We start from the raw sequence: 15,101 nt of genomic DNA, 5'->3' as shown, positions 1-15,101 counted from the left end.
AGGGCGTCTCGGAAGTGCGGCCAGCGCATGTGAGGGAGTGACCAGGAGAAGAGTACAGCTTCCCCCGGGGGCGGGCGCGGAGGCTGGACTCGCTTACAGAGCAAGTTTCTGGGGCTCCGTGTTTCTCCCTGGGACACGCGGCTGCCTAGACTCTAGTTCATGCGATGGACCTAGTGCTCAAGGGAGAGGAGTCTTTGCCTTGCTCGGTGGGGAGGCCGCAACAGAGGTATATAGGGGACCGCGCTCTGCACCTGCTGCCCCTGCAACGCAAAGCGCCCTCCAGGAAGCCCACAGTACAGCCAGTCAGGCCTTCGGCTGCTGAGCACCTGTGGCCCCTGAGGCAGTTCCAGGTCCAGTACCTGCTGGTGCAGCAGACCACGTGGTACAGTGTAGGCGCAGGGACAGGGGGTGAGGTTGCATGGTCCTGAATTGGAAATACCACGTAGGTATATGACCCTGCACAATGATAATACAACGGAAACAAGAACTCAGCTACCACCTCTGAGCACTTGGTGTCTGGCTGCAGCTAAGCACTTCCCATGCGTAGTCCCTTAATTCTCATAACCACCCTGTTAGATAAGCAACTGACACCCAGATGGTTACACAGTAAGGCCACGTGTTCACAAGGATAAAACAGAGATTGGGACCCAAGACTAGATGAGAACCCACCCTAATAATCTTGCTTAACCTCTTGGCCCATTTCTTTATTTCTAAATGGACATACGTTTTGCTATGAGGATTAACCAAAATTATGAATACATAATCGTTTGCACTTAATTAAGAGTATTTTTTAAAAATATAATTAGCTCTTACAATCTTTAGACAGCTGCTCTCAGAAGCCCTAGTGCCCAGCATTTCAAATATTGAGGGCAAAGGGAGACTGAGTTGGCATACTTACGACATGCTTTGAGCAGACCTGGGGCTGGATGCCTGGATTGACATAGAGTTCAGAAGCTATTTAGACCTCAAGGATATATTTGCAGTTCATAGCTACCCAGGGTTTTGACCAGACAGACCAGGAAAAAGTTGAGTCAGGAGTGGACTGAAGAGGGAGCCCAGCTGGGGACTGAAGGGCCCTGGGGCAGATTTTGCTCAAAACTGGCAGCCAGCCAGCAGGTGCAACAGAACCTTCCAGGGCCAAGGGAGGAGGAATGCTTGCATCTGTTAGCACAATGCCCAGCACATAAGAGTTGCTGAGTGAGTGAGACTCAGAAATGTGATTTTAAGGGAACTGCATTTCCTGTCTGACCTACACTTACTCAAGCTGCAGAATGACTCAGGGAGTCAGTTGAGTAAAAGGGGACCATTTTTCGAACATCAGCAGTATACCAAACACTTCGTAGTTACGGTCACATATCACAATTGCCACAGCAATGATTCAAGTAGAGATTAGTAGGTCCATCTTACAGAGAGGCATCTGAGACTCAGCGGGACTAACTTGCTTGCCTACCTTAGCCTCCTAGGAAGTGACAGGACTGAGATACAAACCGAGGCCAGTTAGGCCCATGGACCTGCTCTGAACCACCATACAAAGACTACTCACATTTTATTATGGGAGCTAGCTTTCTATTTTATTGAGGATTATTCATAAGAATCAAAAGAGAAGGAGAGATGACAATGCTTAGGAATTCAAGGATCGTGGGGCAAATCGTGGCTATTATTCTGACCACAGAGCATGATCCTGTCAAGACAAAGACACTCCGATGAGCTCTTCTGGGCAGCAATGCCAGGGAACAGCAGGAATTGCCCTCTGTCCTGAGTTTCTGCCATGTTAGAGAGTCGGAGTGGCCTGTTTCACCAGGATGGCAAGAAACCTTTCTGGATAGGGAACTGGGGAGTACTTCTATCAGCCCCCCATGTTAGAGGCTGGGGAGATGGGAGGGCTGCCGTCACATAGTTTGTTCCCAACCTTAAGACCTCACCTATACCCTCTTCTCAGACCAGATGGGAGTTATCACTCTGTTTGCCTAAAACCACAGTTCCCAACCCAAAGTCTCCATTCAGGACTCATCATGTTTTTATTCTGATGTTTCCCCAGTGAGAGGAGCTGGTTGCACTCCTCTGACAGTCTGGAGATATCATCCAAGCATGCCTTTAAGGAACAACAACTACAACAATGAAAAACCCTTTCTCTCCTCATTTAAAAAAAAAAAAAAAATGTTTGGCTGTGCTTTTTTTTTTTTTTTTTAATGTTTAAATTACTTACCAGTGAAATTAATTACCACACTTCCCTCAAAAATCTCAGAGTAAAATAAATACCCTGGGAAAAGGCACTCATTTTAATTCCGTGGCTTTGCATACTCTGGTACAATATTAGCATTCCTCATACACAGAGACGTTTCTAAAATACTCTTTGTGGAGTACTTTACTCTTTATTCAGCATTTCACCATAATCTTTTTTTCATTTAACTTTTAAACTACCTGTATCCGTTTTCTAGGGCTGTCATAACAAAGTATCACAAACTGGGTGGCTTAAAACAAGAGAAATTTATCCTTTCACAGTTCTGGAAGCTAGAAATCTGACATCCAGATGTTAGTGGGACCACGCTTTCTCTGAAGTCTCTGAGGGAGGATGCTTCGTTTCCCCTTCCAGCTTCTGGTGGCCACAGGCATCCCTTGGCTTGTGGTAGCGTAACTCCAATACCCGCCTCCATCTTGTTGTGGTCATTTTCTCTGTGTATGTTTCCATGTTCACCTGTCATTCTCCTCATCTCGTTGGGTGTGTCGCAGTCTTCTTGTAAGGACAGCAGTCAGATTAAGTGTGACCACCATCTTACCTAATTAAAACTTCAGTATGATCTTATCTTAACTAATCACATCAGCAATGACCTTATTTCCAAATAAAATCTCATTCTGACGTATAGGCTATCAACCTATCTTTCTGGGGGACGCAGTTCAACCGATAGCATCACCCAATCAGATAAGCACTATTTTCTCCATTTGCTAAGATTTCTAGTTTAACGTCTTTTTTATTTTCCTAATGATGAGAATAACAGTAGCTAACCCATAGGATTTTGGGGGGCAAAATGAGAAATATTAGATGTTAAACATTTACATTATAGGATATTGCCTGTCTTGTAGTAATGTGTAATTTATTGCACTTTTTATAAACAAGGTGTTTTTTTGTTTGTTTGTTTGTTTTTGTTTGTTTTTTTATTAAGTCCACCCTTGTGTAGTAGAAAGAGAAAGGGGCTTTGGAGTCAGACCTGTTTGGAACCCCAGTCCCCCCTACCTGGAAAGTTATTTTGAGCAAAAGGTGATTTGAGGTGAAGCTTGGTAAGTGACTGCAACTGACAAGCTGTGGAATCTTGTAAAATTTACTTTGAACAAAACAAATGACATTGAAGATAAAAGGAGACAGAGAGAGAGAGAGAGAGAGAGAGAGAGAGAGAGAGAGAGAGGGCAACAAACCAAGAAACAGACTCTTAACTACAGAGAACAAACTGATGGTTTGGTAGGTTTGGGAGGTGGGTGGGGGGATCGGTGAAATGGTGATGGGGATTAAAGAGTACATTTATCATGATGAAAAAATAAAAATAAAAAATCCTTGGAAGTAAGTATAAATATACATAAATAAAAATTGCTATACGAAAAAAAAAAAAACAACCTAGCTCATTGTCACACTCAAATAAAAAAAAGAAAAGGTGTTTAGCCTCTCTGTACTTTACTTTCCACCTCTGCAAAACGGGACTATTAGTTCTCGACCTATAGGAATGTTTGAATGTTGGATGACTTAACAGAGCCCAGGTTTTTAAAGCACAGCCTGGTAAAGAGTAAGTGCTCTGTGAATGTTGGCTACTAGAGCCATTATTATCATTAATGTGATCTATAGTATTTTTGACAAAATATTTTCCCCTTCATCTCTTATTACCAATGAATTCTGAGGAGGAAGAGGAGTTTGTGTTTATAGAATACAAAGGAGAAAATGGGAGGAGTTAAAACTCTACTTTATCCTAACCAAATTTGTTTGATTCTAGAAGTTTAAAATTGCTAGAATTTCCATGAAATGATAGAATAAAGTTATATCTGTCTATCTCTATCACTTATGTATCACTGAATAATAAATTACCCTGAAGTGTTGTGGCTTAAAACAACACACTTCTTACTCCACAGTCTCTGTGAGTCAGGAATCTGAGCACAGCTTAGCTAGATCCCTGCTTTACAGTCTCTCATAAGACTACAGTGTAGTTATCAGCTAGGGCTGGGGTTTGACTGAGGAAGGATCATTTCCAAGATCGTTTATGTAGTTGATGGCAGGATTCAATTCCTTAAGGGTTGTTGGACTGAGGGCCTCCGTTCTTTGCTGCCATTTGGCTGGAGGTTTCTGATAGTACTTGACACGTGAGCTGCTCCATGAGAGTCTGTTTCATCAAATCAAGAGAGGGTCTGAGCAAGACAAGAGTCGCAGTCTTTCGTAACCTAATCACAGAAGCGACATCCCCAACTGCCATATTCTGTTGGTTGAAAGCAATTTAACCAAGTGGAAGAGATTATAATAGGCAGTGCATATCAAGGACATGAGATCATTGCAGGCCATTTTAGAGGTTTCATCCTTTCCTCCCTCCCTCAATCTCTTATTCTGTTTATGTATCTACCATCTGTCTGACTGCCTGTCATTAGCCTACTTTCTGCTGAAACTCTGACTCTCATCTACATATGCCATACTCAATACCTGTGTATTTCTCAGTCTGACCTTCACCCAGTACATGGTAAGTGCTCAATAGACATTTGAATTCAATTTAAATTTATAGCATAAAAGAGCATATACAAAGAGTCAACTTTATTCAACACCTTAATATAACCATTATATTGGTTATGTTCCTATAAATTTACAAGGTTCATTTACAAGGTTCTCTTTTAATGTATACTTATGACTTTATTGGGTATCCAACAAGTGTTTTTCTAATAAATGTAAGTTTTCGTATTTACTTAAAATGGGGAAATGTTTGAAAAATGTGTGTGTGTGTGTGTGTGTGTGTGTGTGTGTGTGTGTGTGTGTGTATTTGGCCCTCATGGTTGTCAAACTGGCCAGGTAAGACTTCATCAAGTTGAGAAGCCTATCGTTAAACATTTAACCATCACAAATAAGGCTACATAAATGTCCTTGTGAGGGAGGATTTTTTTAAATTTTCTTGAACTGATATGGAAATAGTTGGTTCAGAATTTTGAAGCTTTATTTTAATATCATACACATGTATGTGCATTGGCCAGACCCACTTTCTAATAGTTTGAACTAGTGCCTATAGTCAAAGGTCAGCAGTAGTCACTGACTGAGTAGATCCTTGATAAATGTTGGTAACATTCGGAGGCTTGCTCAGAGAACATTGCCTGTTTGGTGTCATCAACCTCAACTCAACTCAATGCTAAGTGAGGGTTGCTGGAAAATTTCCCATGGGCCTTATTCCTGCTAAGTCCCACTTCTCAACCTCATTCCATATTTCCTGTTATCATTGCTCCAGGATTTCATCCACATTTCTCTTTATGGTGGCTACCGTTGGCCCACTGCATCAATTGGTAGTCTGTGAGACTGGCCAGCAGCAGACAGAGACAATCTCCTTTCCCTTACCCCCACCCATCTCTACCTTATATACTTTTCTCATGTCATTGCTAACCATTATTCTAATTTATTTTTACAAAAGTAGGAATATTTGGTTGCTATTTTTTTTCACTTTTAAACATAATACAAATGAAAATGCATTTAGAAGAAAGCATCAAAACAATACATGCTGTAGATGTGAAAAATTCCTCCCCGTTCTACTCCCCAACAATAATTGCATTTACTGGTTTTGTGTAATCCTCTGGCAGCCCTTTTTTTCTCTGTGTTTTATGGAGAAAAAGTACACACACAAAGAGGGAAAATGGTATAGTGGGTCCCTGTGTGCCCATCACCCTGCAATTATTGTTGTCAATAGTTTGCTGATTTTGCTTCAGCTATCCCAATTTGTTTTTTGTTGCTAGAATCTTTTAAAGCAAATCCCAGATATCCTATCATTCCTCCTTTAACAGACCATTATTTTTTAACATAATATCTCAGCATCATTATCACATCTAGCGGTTCATATTCAAAATTCTTTAAATGCTTCAAAAAATTTTTTTTATAAGTTTTATTTTTTTATGAGTGTGTTTAGATAAGGATCAAAATGTCTACATGTTGTACTTGGTCTCCTTTAGTCTATAACAGTCACACCTAAAATTTTGCCCATGCCATTATTTGTTGAAGACAGTGACTCATGTGTTCTTTAGAATTGTCTACTTGGCAGATTTAGCTGATGGCTCCCTCTTTGTGTTAATTTGTTCTTTTCTCCTAGCGATTCATCACTTTTTTTTTTTTTTTTGGTCCCATTGGACCCACTGTGTAGAATGAATGAAGACTGCTGACCCACTTATATCAGAATCATGTTTGTAAATTCATAAAATTAAATTCATAGAAACTATGTAAGAAAGACATGATATCAGATATAGTTATCAAAATATAAAAAAAAGTCAGTAGTGTAATGTTATGTGTGCTTCTTTATTAACAACAAGATGTAGTGGAGAGTCTAATAACTTATAATTTCTAAGTAGTACTGAATGTAAGTATTTGGAAATACCTGTATTTTTAAAAACTGTAATGTGATAGAAATATATGTGAATTTGATTGTCAAAATCATAGGAAGTGGTACACTACTATAGTTTGTTGCCTTCATTCATAATTTAAGAAAATGCTAAATTGCCTTTATAGGATACTTAAAATAAAGATGTCTTTTTTCCCCTAAACAAGTTCACAGACTCTTAAATTTTATCCATGGACCTAAGGAATGCCAGCATACAGGCCATGCTGTGTGCTTCCTCTGGCATCGTATCAAAGGTACTTAATTGTCTGGTTTACTACTTTTAGTGATATTATGATTGATCAGCAGGTTAGGCGGTATAATTCTTATACACTGATTAGACATTTTCCCATCATCCTTTCTGCTAATGATTTTAGGATTAATTGATGAGAGCTGTCCAGATCTCTTGTTTTATTAGAGCTTACAAAATGGCAATTTTGTAATTCTGTCATTCTTCCAACCTTTTGTTACTGGCAGTATTGCCATAAAGAAAAGCGTACTTACCCTGAAATCCAGTTCATGCAATAAAACTTGATTATTACTGGATTCCTTTATCAATTTTCAGATAATGACCTAGTGTCCTAGCCATCCCCAATGGTGATCAATAGGCTTTTTTTGCTTTTTGGTTTTGGCTTTGGCTTTGGTTTTAGTTTGAAGTACACTATGAATTACAGGAAACTTATTTATTTGATCCATTTCAATCAATTTCAGTCATTATTCTCTTTGATGTTCAGTTTATTCAATCAATGTTAGGCCAGTGTGAGCCCCTCTAGATGGGTTTCTATGTCCTTTTGAAATGACCACATCAGCCTTTGGCAGATCCTGCTTTTTGGCACGGCAAGATGTCCCAGGCACAGCTTGTATCATACCTCTTCCAGAGCTGGAGTAAGGAATTTTTCCAAGAATCTTTTGTTTCTTTTAGTGGGCAGTGGTATTTCAAAACAAGAGTTTAGGCAGTAGGGATATTCATTGCTATTAGCTGTCATCATTTCTAGGTCTTTTCAGTGGAGACAACTATGAAATGCTTATTTCGTAAAAGATAAAAATAAATCATAAGTTTATATGATTTCCAGTGAAAATTTCAGTGTACAGAATTTTTCTCACCTTCTTTGACTCTTTACCTGAAGTAGTTGCCTCTTCTGCTTATAATGTTCATTCCTAATGATGGTAATGTAATGGCTTATTTATTTGCTATAGCAAATAAATAACAAAATAACAATACCAATACTATAGCTAGCAATAAATATTAGTTTAAGCTCTATTTGCAGATTTTTTTTCCTTTGGAATATTTCTCATTAAACATGAAATCAAAATTTCTGCATTTTAAAAGCCACTTAAAATAATTATTGTTTCTGTGGTATATATATACATATATATATATTTATATGTATATATTTATATATATATTTATATGTATATATTTATATGTATATATTTATATATATATATTTATATATATATTTATATGTATATATATATATCTAGGTTTTTTTCAGTTTGCATTTAATTTGCAGAGATTGTTTTTATCTTTTTTGACTTAAAAATTATATAATAATTTTACATGATTCCAAAGCTAAAACTTATTAAAAAAAAAAGATATATTCAAAAAACTTTGGCTTCTATCCTTGTCCCCTTGGCCCTATTTCCTTGCTCCCCCTTGGTTTACCTTTTTTTTTTTTTTTTTTAGTTTGAGTTGATTGTTTAAGTGTTACTTATTGAAAAATCTATCTAATCTGTATATAGGTCATATATACATATTATATAAATCCCATATTTATATAATATATATATTTATGTTCCTTTCTTGTACAAAAGAAAGCACTATAAACACTGTTCTGCACTTTGCTTTTTCCATTTAATAAAATATATTTGTGATTACTCCATATCACATATAAAGATTGTCCTAATTCCCTTTTTAAGTAAATAGACTCCACTGTCTGGATACACCATAATTTTTCAACCAATTACCTACTGACTGTCCATAGATTCTTATGTTAAGGTTTTTATTGTTAATCACTATGATGTAATGGGCAGAAGTAACAGAAATTACACATTCAATTTTCAGAATTTATAACTGCCTAGCCTTGAATCTCCAGTGGTCTAGCAGATTGGACACAGCTTACAATAGTGAAAGATGCTTAGAGTAAGTAAAACCAGTCAAAGTGGCTGCAAATCCAGTTCACTCCAACCATTGATTTCTTCTCTGTGGGCCTCCATTTCTTCATCTTTTAAAAAGCGATAACAAAACCTACTTCTCACTGTTAGGATTTTTACAGACCACAGGAGACAATGTACACATAGTAAATGACAGAACATCTGAGCTGTGATATGTCCCTGTAAAATCATAGATACTATTTAATTTTTTTTTAATTGTTTTTAATGCTTATCTTTATTTTTGAGACATTAAGAGACAGAGCATGAGTGGGGGAGTGGCAGAGAGAGAGAGAGGGAGATACAGGGGAGAGGCAGAGAGAGAGAGACACACACACAGAATCGGAAACAGACTCCAGGCTCTGAGCTCTCAGCACAGAGCCCGACGCGAGGCTGGAACTCACAGACTGCGAGATCATGACCTGAGCCCAAGTCGGATGCTCAACCGACTGAGGCACCCAGGTGCCCCTAATTTTTTTTTTTTTTAATTTGAGAGAGAGCATGAAGGGAGGAGAAGGGCAGAGGGAGAGAGAGAGAGAGAGAGAGAGAGAGAGAAAGGAAGAATCTTAAGCACGTTCCATGCTCAGTGCGGAACCCAACATGGGGCTTGACCCATGACCCTGGGATCATGACCTGAGCCGAAATCAAGAGTTGGACACTCAACAGAATGAGCCACCCAGGAGCCCCATAGCTATTATTAATGTTAATTTTACTGCTTCCCTCAGCAATATGAGAAGGAGTCTTTAATGGTCTTAGCCCTTTATTTTTATTTTATTTTTTGATGGGTGGGCTCATTAGACCCTCTCCTTATCCCTAGCAGCACACTTACAGGGAAGAGGGATGCTAAAGGGAGAAGTAACTCACCTTGAATCTGTTCTCCAAAACTATTGCCTGTCAGCATGTTTAAAGATGACCTTTTAACCTGAGTATTAAGATTTCAGGGGAAAGAGTTATAAGTGTAGTCACAAGCCTGTAACCTCCTGGGAAAGTGGCCAGAGAGTAGAAGTTTGTTTTCTGATAGCCCTTCACACCAGAGCTTCCAAATGACCCTACTTCAGGGTCACACCCTCCTTGATGTTCAAATCTGGCAACCTCCTGCTGGCTGCAGGGTGACCAGGTATGTCTTGTCGGCCTGCTCTCCTGCTTCAAGGTCATTTCCAAGCAGCATGATCTGGGAGTCTCTGTCTGAAGCAGGTTACTAGCATTCCAGAGACCTCCGTTCCCTAAGCCTTATCCAGGAATGATACCTTCTGAGCATTTCATCCTTGACCCCTAGCCTAAGAAGCTACTGGGAGGAGAAAGGATTGGGGATTAACTAATCTTAGAATGCTTCCTTGAAGGGGGTAAGTTTTGAGCAGAGTTTTTAAGAAACAGGGAGAATGGGATCTCAGGTAGGAGAGGACAGGCCTCCTCTTAATGATGCTTCTGTGCTCCATTGGCGAGAAAATGGGCTTTAGAGTTGCCCTGAATGCCTAATAGCCTTTGGCTGCAGTGTGTCACCTCTCAGAACTTCTGTTTTCTCACTTGTAAAATATGGTTGTGACAATTGTAATACTCCCTAGTCCAAAAGCACTGTCACGAGGAGCCAGTGAGATTCGTAATGTCTTGTGCTTGGCAAAAAAATAAGGGAAGCTCAGGAAATGTGAATTTCCTTTCTACCCTTTCCCTTTCTTGAAGGACTTATCCCACCATCTCTTAAAAGTAAAACTAGTTTGTTATAATAATAGTAGTAACAATAAGAACTGAAATTTCTTGGGTGGCATGGGCATACATTATCTCAGATTCTAACAACTTTGTGCCGTCGGTGAGACTAGCCTTACTTTAAACATAATAGAGCAGAGGCTCTGACAGCATGTTCATGGTTCCATGCAAGGCCTCGGCTAGCCCATGACTTAGCTTTTATAGAAATCAGGAAATAGTGCTCTTCTACTTGGATTCAATCCGGTGGGCACAGGCACAGCTAGTGGGGCTGAGTCTGGATTCAGATCCTACTCACCCCCTTGCCTTGTTACTATCACATGTGTGCACAACTCGCACAGCTGTGCCCAGAGGCCCTGGCCTCATGATAAAATTCCAACTTACATTTGTCTTATATTAGGATCACATCCTTTCCTGTACTCCCTGGGAGTTTATCTCTGCCTGGTTCCTATAGGATTCTGCTCCATTGATGATCTTTCCCACGTGTCTTCTTTCCCTCTTGTCTGGCTTTTTCTCCTTAGTGGATACACTCAGTACAATTTCTATATTTGGGTACTGCTGGGATTGAAACAAATCGTTGCTCATAATTTCACCCCTCAGCTCCCTTGCCCCCCGTTGCCTGGCTGCAAACCTGGCAAATAGGCCTTCTAAGCAAATGGTTGCCTTACGGTAATTACACTAGGCTTCCTTGTATTTTAGCCAAGGCTTTACTGTTTTACCTGCTGTCCTCAGCTCCTAGCAAGTTGCTTTGCACACAGCAATCATTCTTTGGCATGGAAGAACACATTTTTCCCAAGAGCAATCATCTTAAGCAGGCACTAGAGGGCAGCAGGAGATCACAGATGACCTTTTTCTCCAGCCTCCCTTTACTGGCCAGGGCCCGTCTTGTCCCACTACAGGCAGGAGTAAATGATAAGCTTCAATACTGACTGTTCCCTTCCAGGAGGGGTAGAGGAAGCCTGAGCACACCTTGGACTGTGGAAAGGCCCACTTTGGGGTCCACTGAACTGTACTGGGATTCTTCACTCTGCCCATTAATTTCTTTAGGACAGCAGAGCCACACAGGAATTTTAGTACTTGAAAAAAAAAAAATTGAAGGATTCTAATTTGCAAACAAACATTAAACGACATTAGCCACCACTGGGATATTGGGTACTGGGCAGTGTATAGGGCTGGCCCTCTTTGCCTTGCAGAGAGTATTTTCCTCAGATTTAACTGCTTCCTCAGAGATGTTACTGCTTTCACTTGAAACAGGTATCTTCTTGTGAGGTTATACTGTGTCACTCTGAGCCTCAGTCTCCTTATCTATAAAAGGGGGCAACTGTTCCTAATTTGTAGTATGTTAGGAAGAGCCATATGATATCATCGGTGTAAATCTGCTGGGGCTGCATCTCTTAATTGACGCTCAGAGCAGTTCAGTCAGGAATTAGTGTTCCCATTTTACAAGCGAGGAACACCAAGGTTGGAGAGGTAGTGACTTGCCCAGAAGGATCCTAAATCAGGGAATCTAACTCAGTAGCTTTGGACTTAAGTGTTCAATTCTACCTTTGTCTGCCGTGTTCCACTAGGTAGGAAGCGGGTGGTTTGGGGAGAAATTCCTGACAGTGTGGTTAAAGCGCTGCAGGTTACAAGGGAAGCTTTACAGATCCAGACTTGAACAAGAACTGAATAACGCTGAGGTGAAGGCCAAGGGCTGGGACAAAAATAACTCTGACGATGCTCCAGACACCCTAGAATTTGTAAATTCCTCATCGGGTTCTATTTCACGTTGATCCTCCAAATATTCCAAGATTTAGGTACTAACAGTATCAACATTTTACAGGCGAGAACATGGAGCCTCAGAGAGGTTAACTGACTTGTCCAGGGTCCCCCACCTGGAAATGGAAGAAGTGGAATTCACACCCAAGCAAGTCTGTGTGCTATAGCTGCCCTCTGCAAATGGGCTGATTGTTGTATATTTTGGGAAGAAGCTGTGAATTAGGTCAGATCAGGAGGTCAGTTTTCCTAGGATTTGGCAGTTTTGTAGACCTGCCTTCCCTTCCATTCCTTAAATATGCACACGGGTGCACACACTCACATACACATACTCAAACTCACTGAGACACTTATACCTTATCAGAAGCCACTCGGGAATGCCCCATGGTTCCTCCACCTAGTTCGTTGGTTAATCTTAGCATGACCCCCAAGGAGGGGACAGGCTTGAGGACCTGCGATAGGGTGTCCTAATAGCATAAAGTACATACCTCTGGGTCTGGGTCTGATGCTTAGGATGAAGAATGCAGTTCCTGGGTGGGAAGCCATCTAGATTTAACAGAGCTGTCCCATAATGGAACTGGAAGCCTAAAAAGATAATGAGCTTTACATCATTAAAAGTTTCCAAAAAGAAGAGGATGATTTGGTGGTGAATGGAACATCAGATGGGATTTCTGACCAGGTGACCTTTAAACTACCTTTTACCCGTGAGATGCTTTAGTCCATGGAAAGAGGTGAGGGAGCCTGGCGGTGTTGTCTGGGCATAACAGCAACAGAGAAGGCCCAAGTGTTTTCAACAGAGACTCGTTGTGCAAGAGTGAGAGTTAGTGCTACAAGATTTGGGGAGGGGAAACATAGACAATGGCAGGAGTAGGAGAACCAGTACAAAAAGTTAGGCTAGGGGCGCTGGGTGGTTCAGTTGGTGAAGCAGCCTACTCTTGGTTTTAGCTCAGGTCATGATCTCACGGTTCATGGGTTTGAGCCTCGTGTTGGGATCTTCACTGACAGTGTGAAGCTTGCTTGGGATTTGATCTCTCTCTTCCCCTCCCTCCCTCTCTCTCTCTGTCAAGATAAATGAGTAAACTTTAGTTTTTAATGTTTTTTTTTTTCACTTTTATTTGAGAGAGAGAATGCGTGTGTGCACGTGCGAACTAGTGGGGGAGGGGCAGAGAGGGAGACACAGAATCTGAAGCAGCTTCCAGGCTCTAAGCTGTCAGCACAGAGCCTGACATGGAGCTTGAACCCACCAACCGTGAGATCATGACCTGAGTCGAAGTCAGACGCTTAACCACTGAGCCACCGAGGCGCCCCTGCTAAAAAAAAAAAAAAAAAAAAAAAAAAAAAGGCTAGGCTAGTTACTAACTTTAATTGGCTTTGGGCAAATTACTTTGTCTCTCTGAGCTATTATTTGTACCTTAATAAAGTAAGGTTAAGACCATCTGCCTTTGGAACTATGGTGGTAAGTTGAGACAGCGAGCTTAAAGTCTCACAAGTGTTATAGGAATTGAAGCGATTAAAGGGAAAGAGGGTCAGATCACGTTCATTTATGCAGATACTTAACCTGTAAGCCACCTATACTACGTCAGACAGTGAACTCTGTGCTGGGATGCAAGTAGTCACTAAGACAGGCTGTGGTCCTCGCTTTTATGGAGCTTGTAGTTTAGTTGGGGACACAGTTATTAATTGAACTAGCATATTAACTAAAATTAAAAATGTGATAAGCACTCTAATGAAGATGATGTAAATGGTTCGGTTGATAATATAAATGGAGAAAATTCACAATACAGTTTATGAATATATGTACGTTCTAAAGTATACATGTGACTTGCTTCTCACGATCCTTTTAATGTATTCAGCGGGATAATCTTCCTCTGCTCCTAGATGAAGATTTTAGCAGGGCACATCTAATCTGTTCTCACTTTTATGGGCTAGACAGTGATATAGACGTTTTGAGCTGCTAACACAGTTTCCAGTCAGGAATTAGGCTGTCCAGTCCGAGAATTTTAATCAGATCTCTAAATCTGACATATCACATCTCCTTGCCCTCCCCAGTGGTGGGGGCATTAAGAAAGAGGTGGGGCAAGATTGGCCTTCATTCTGTTTTTCTACCTCACATTTCTCTTTCCTCTCCCTCCATGGTCAAAGCAGAGGGAGGAAATGGTAAGGATTAGGAAGGTCATCCTTACCCTGGTACCCTTGTATATGGCTCTGTGTTCTCTGATCTTGACAGTTTTTAAAGCTAGCCCTTTCTCTTGGGGGCTTCTTCAGGAGCTTTCCCCAAGACCTGGGATGATGCATTTTCTCTCAGGCTGCCTGCTACTGTTCTCCCTCCACCTGTGTTTCTCTAGTGGCCTATCTCATAGGGACTCTCACTGGGGTGAACCCCTCAATCTCTGTTAGAATTCCTCTCGGGTAGGACTTAGAACCAACCGTTCCAGGTCTCTCTTTCTCCTATGTGACTCACACCTGGTACAGGGGAAAGACTGGAACATTTTCACTTTGGCAGCCTCTGGGATTTGGGCCTCATCCCCGTGTAGCCTGCGCCCCCCCCCCCCACCCACCTGTGGTGTTGCCACAGGTCAGTAGAGTTTTTGCAGGTGGCGTAAGACTCTAGTCCACTATCTCCCCAGTTGTAGGGAGCACCTACCAAGTTCTCCAAGAGGCACTCTTGAGGATCCTTCTTACAAAATGGGATGAAAAGGTACCGTGCTCCGCATATCTCTCACCTGGGGTGCTGGAGACTGTAAACGTCAGGTAATAACCTGTCTAAAACAAATCTCTCCTAAATCCTTCCCGTCTATTCTCTGACCTTGTTTTATTTCCTTGTTCTGGCGGAGGATTCTGGAGTTCTGAAACTAGGATCCATCTCCGTTGTAAATCCTGCATATTGGGGCTCGGCTTTGGGATTTC

The 15,101-nt window shown here is 40.9% G+C and overlaps 1 protein-coding gene across 4 annotated transcripts in view; it reads left to right on the top strand.

Moving 5' to 3' along the window:
• ASTN2 (astrotactin 2) overlaps positions 1–15,101 on the top strand; it is an 874,248-nt gene that overhangs the window by 669,464 nt on the left and 189,683 nt on the right. The window lies entirely within an intron of this gene.

This window comes from Panthera pardus, unplaced genomic scaffold, assembly GCF_024362965.1.
Source record: "Panthera pardus isolate Hobbes unplaced genomic scaffold, ASM2436296v1 HiC_scaffold_20, whole genome shotgun sequence".
Taxonomy (NCBI): Eukaryota; Metazoa; Chordata; class Mammalia; order Carnivora; family Felidae; genus Panthera; species Panthera pardus.
This window is presented reverse-complemented; position numbering and strand designations above follow the sequence as displayed.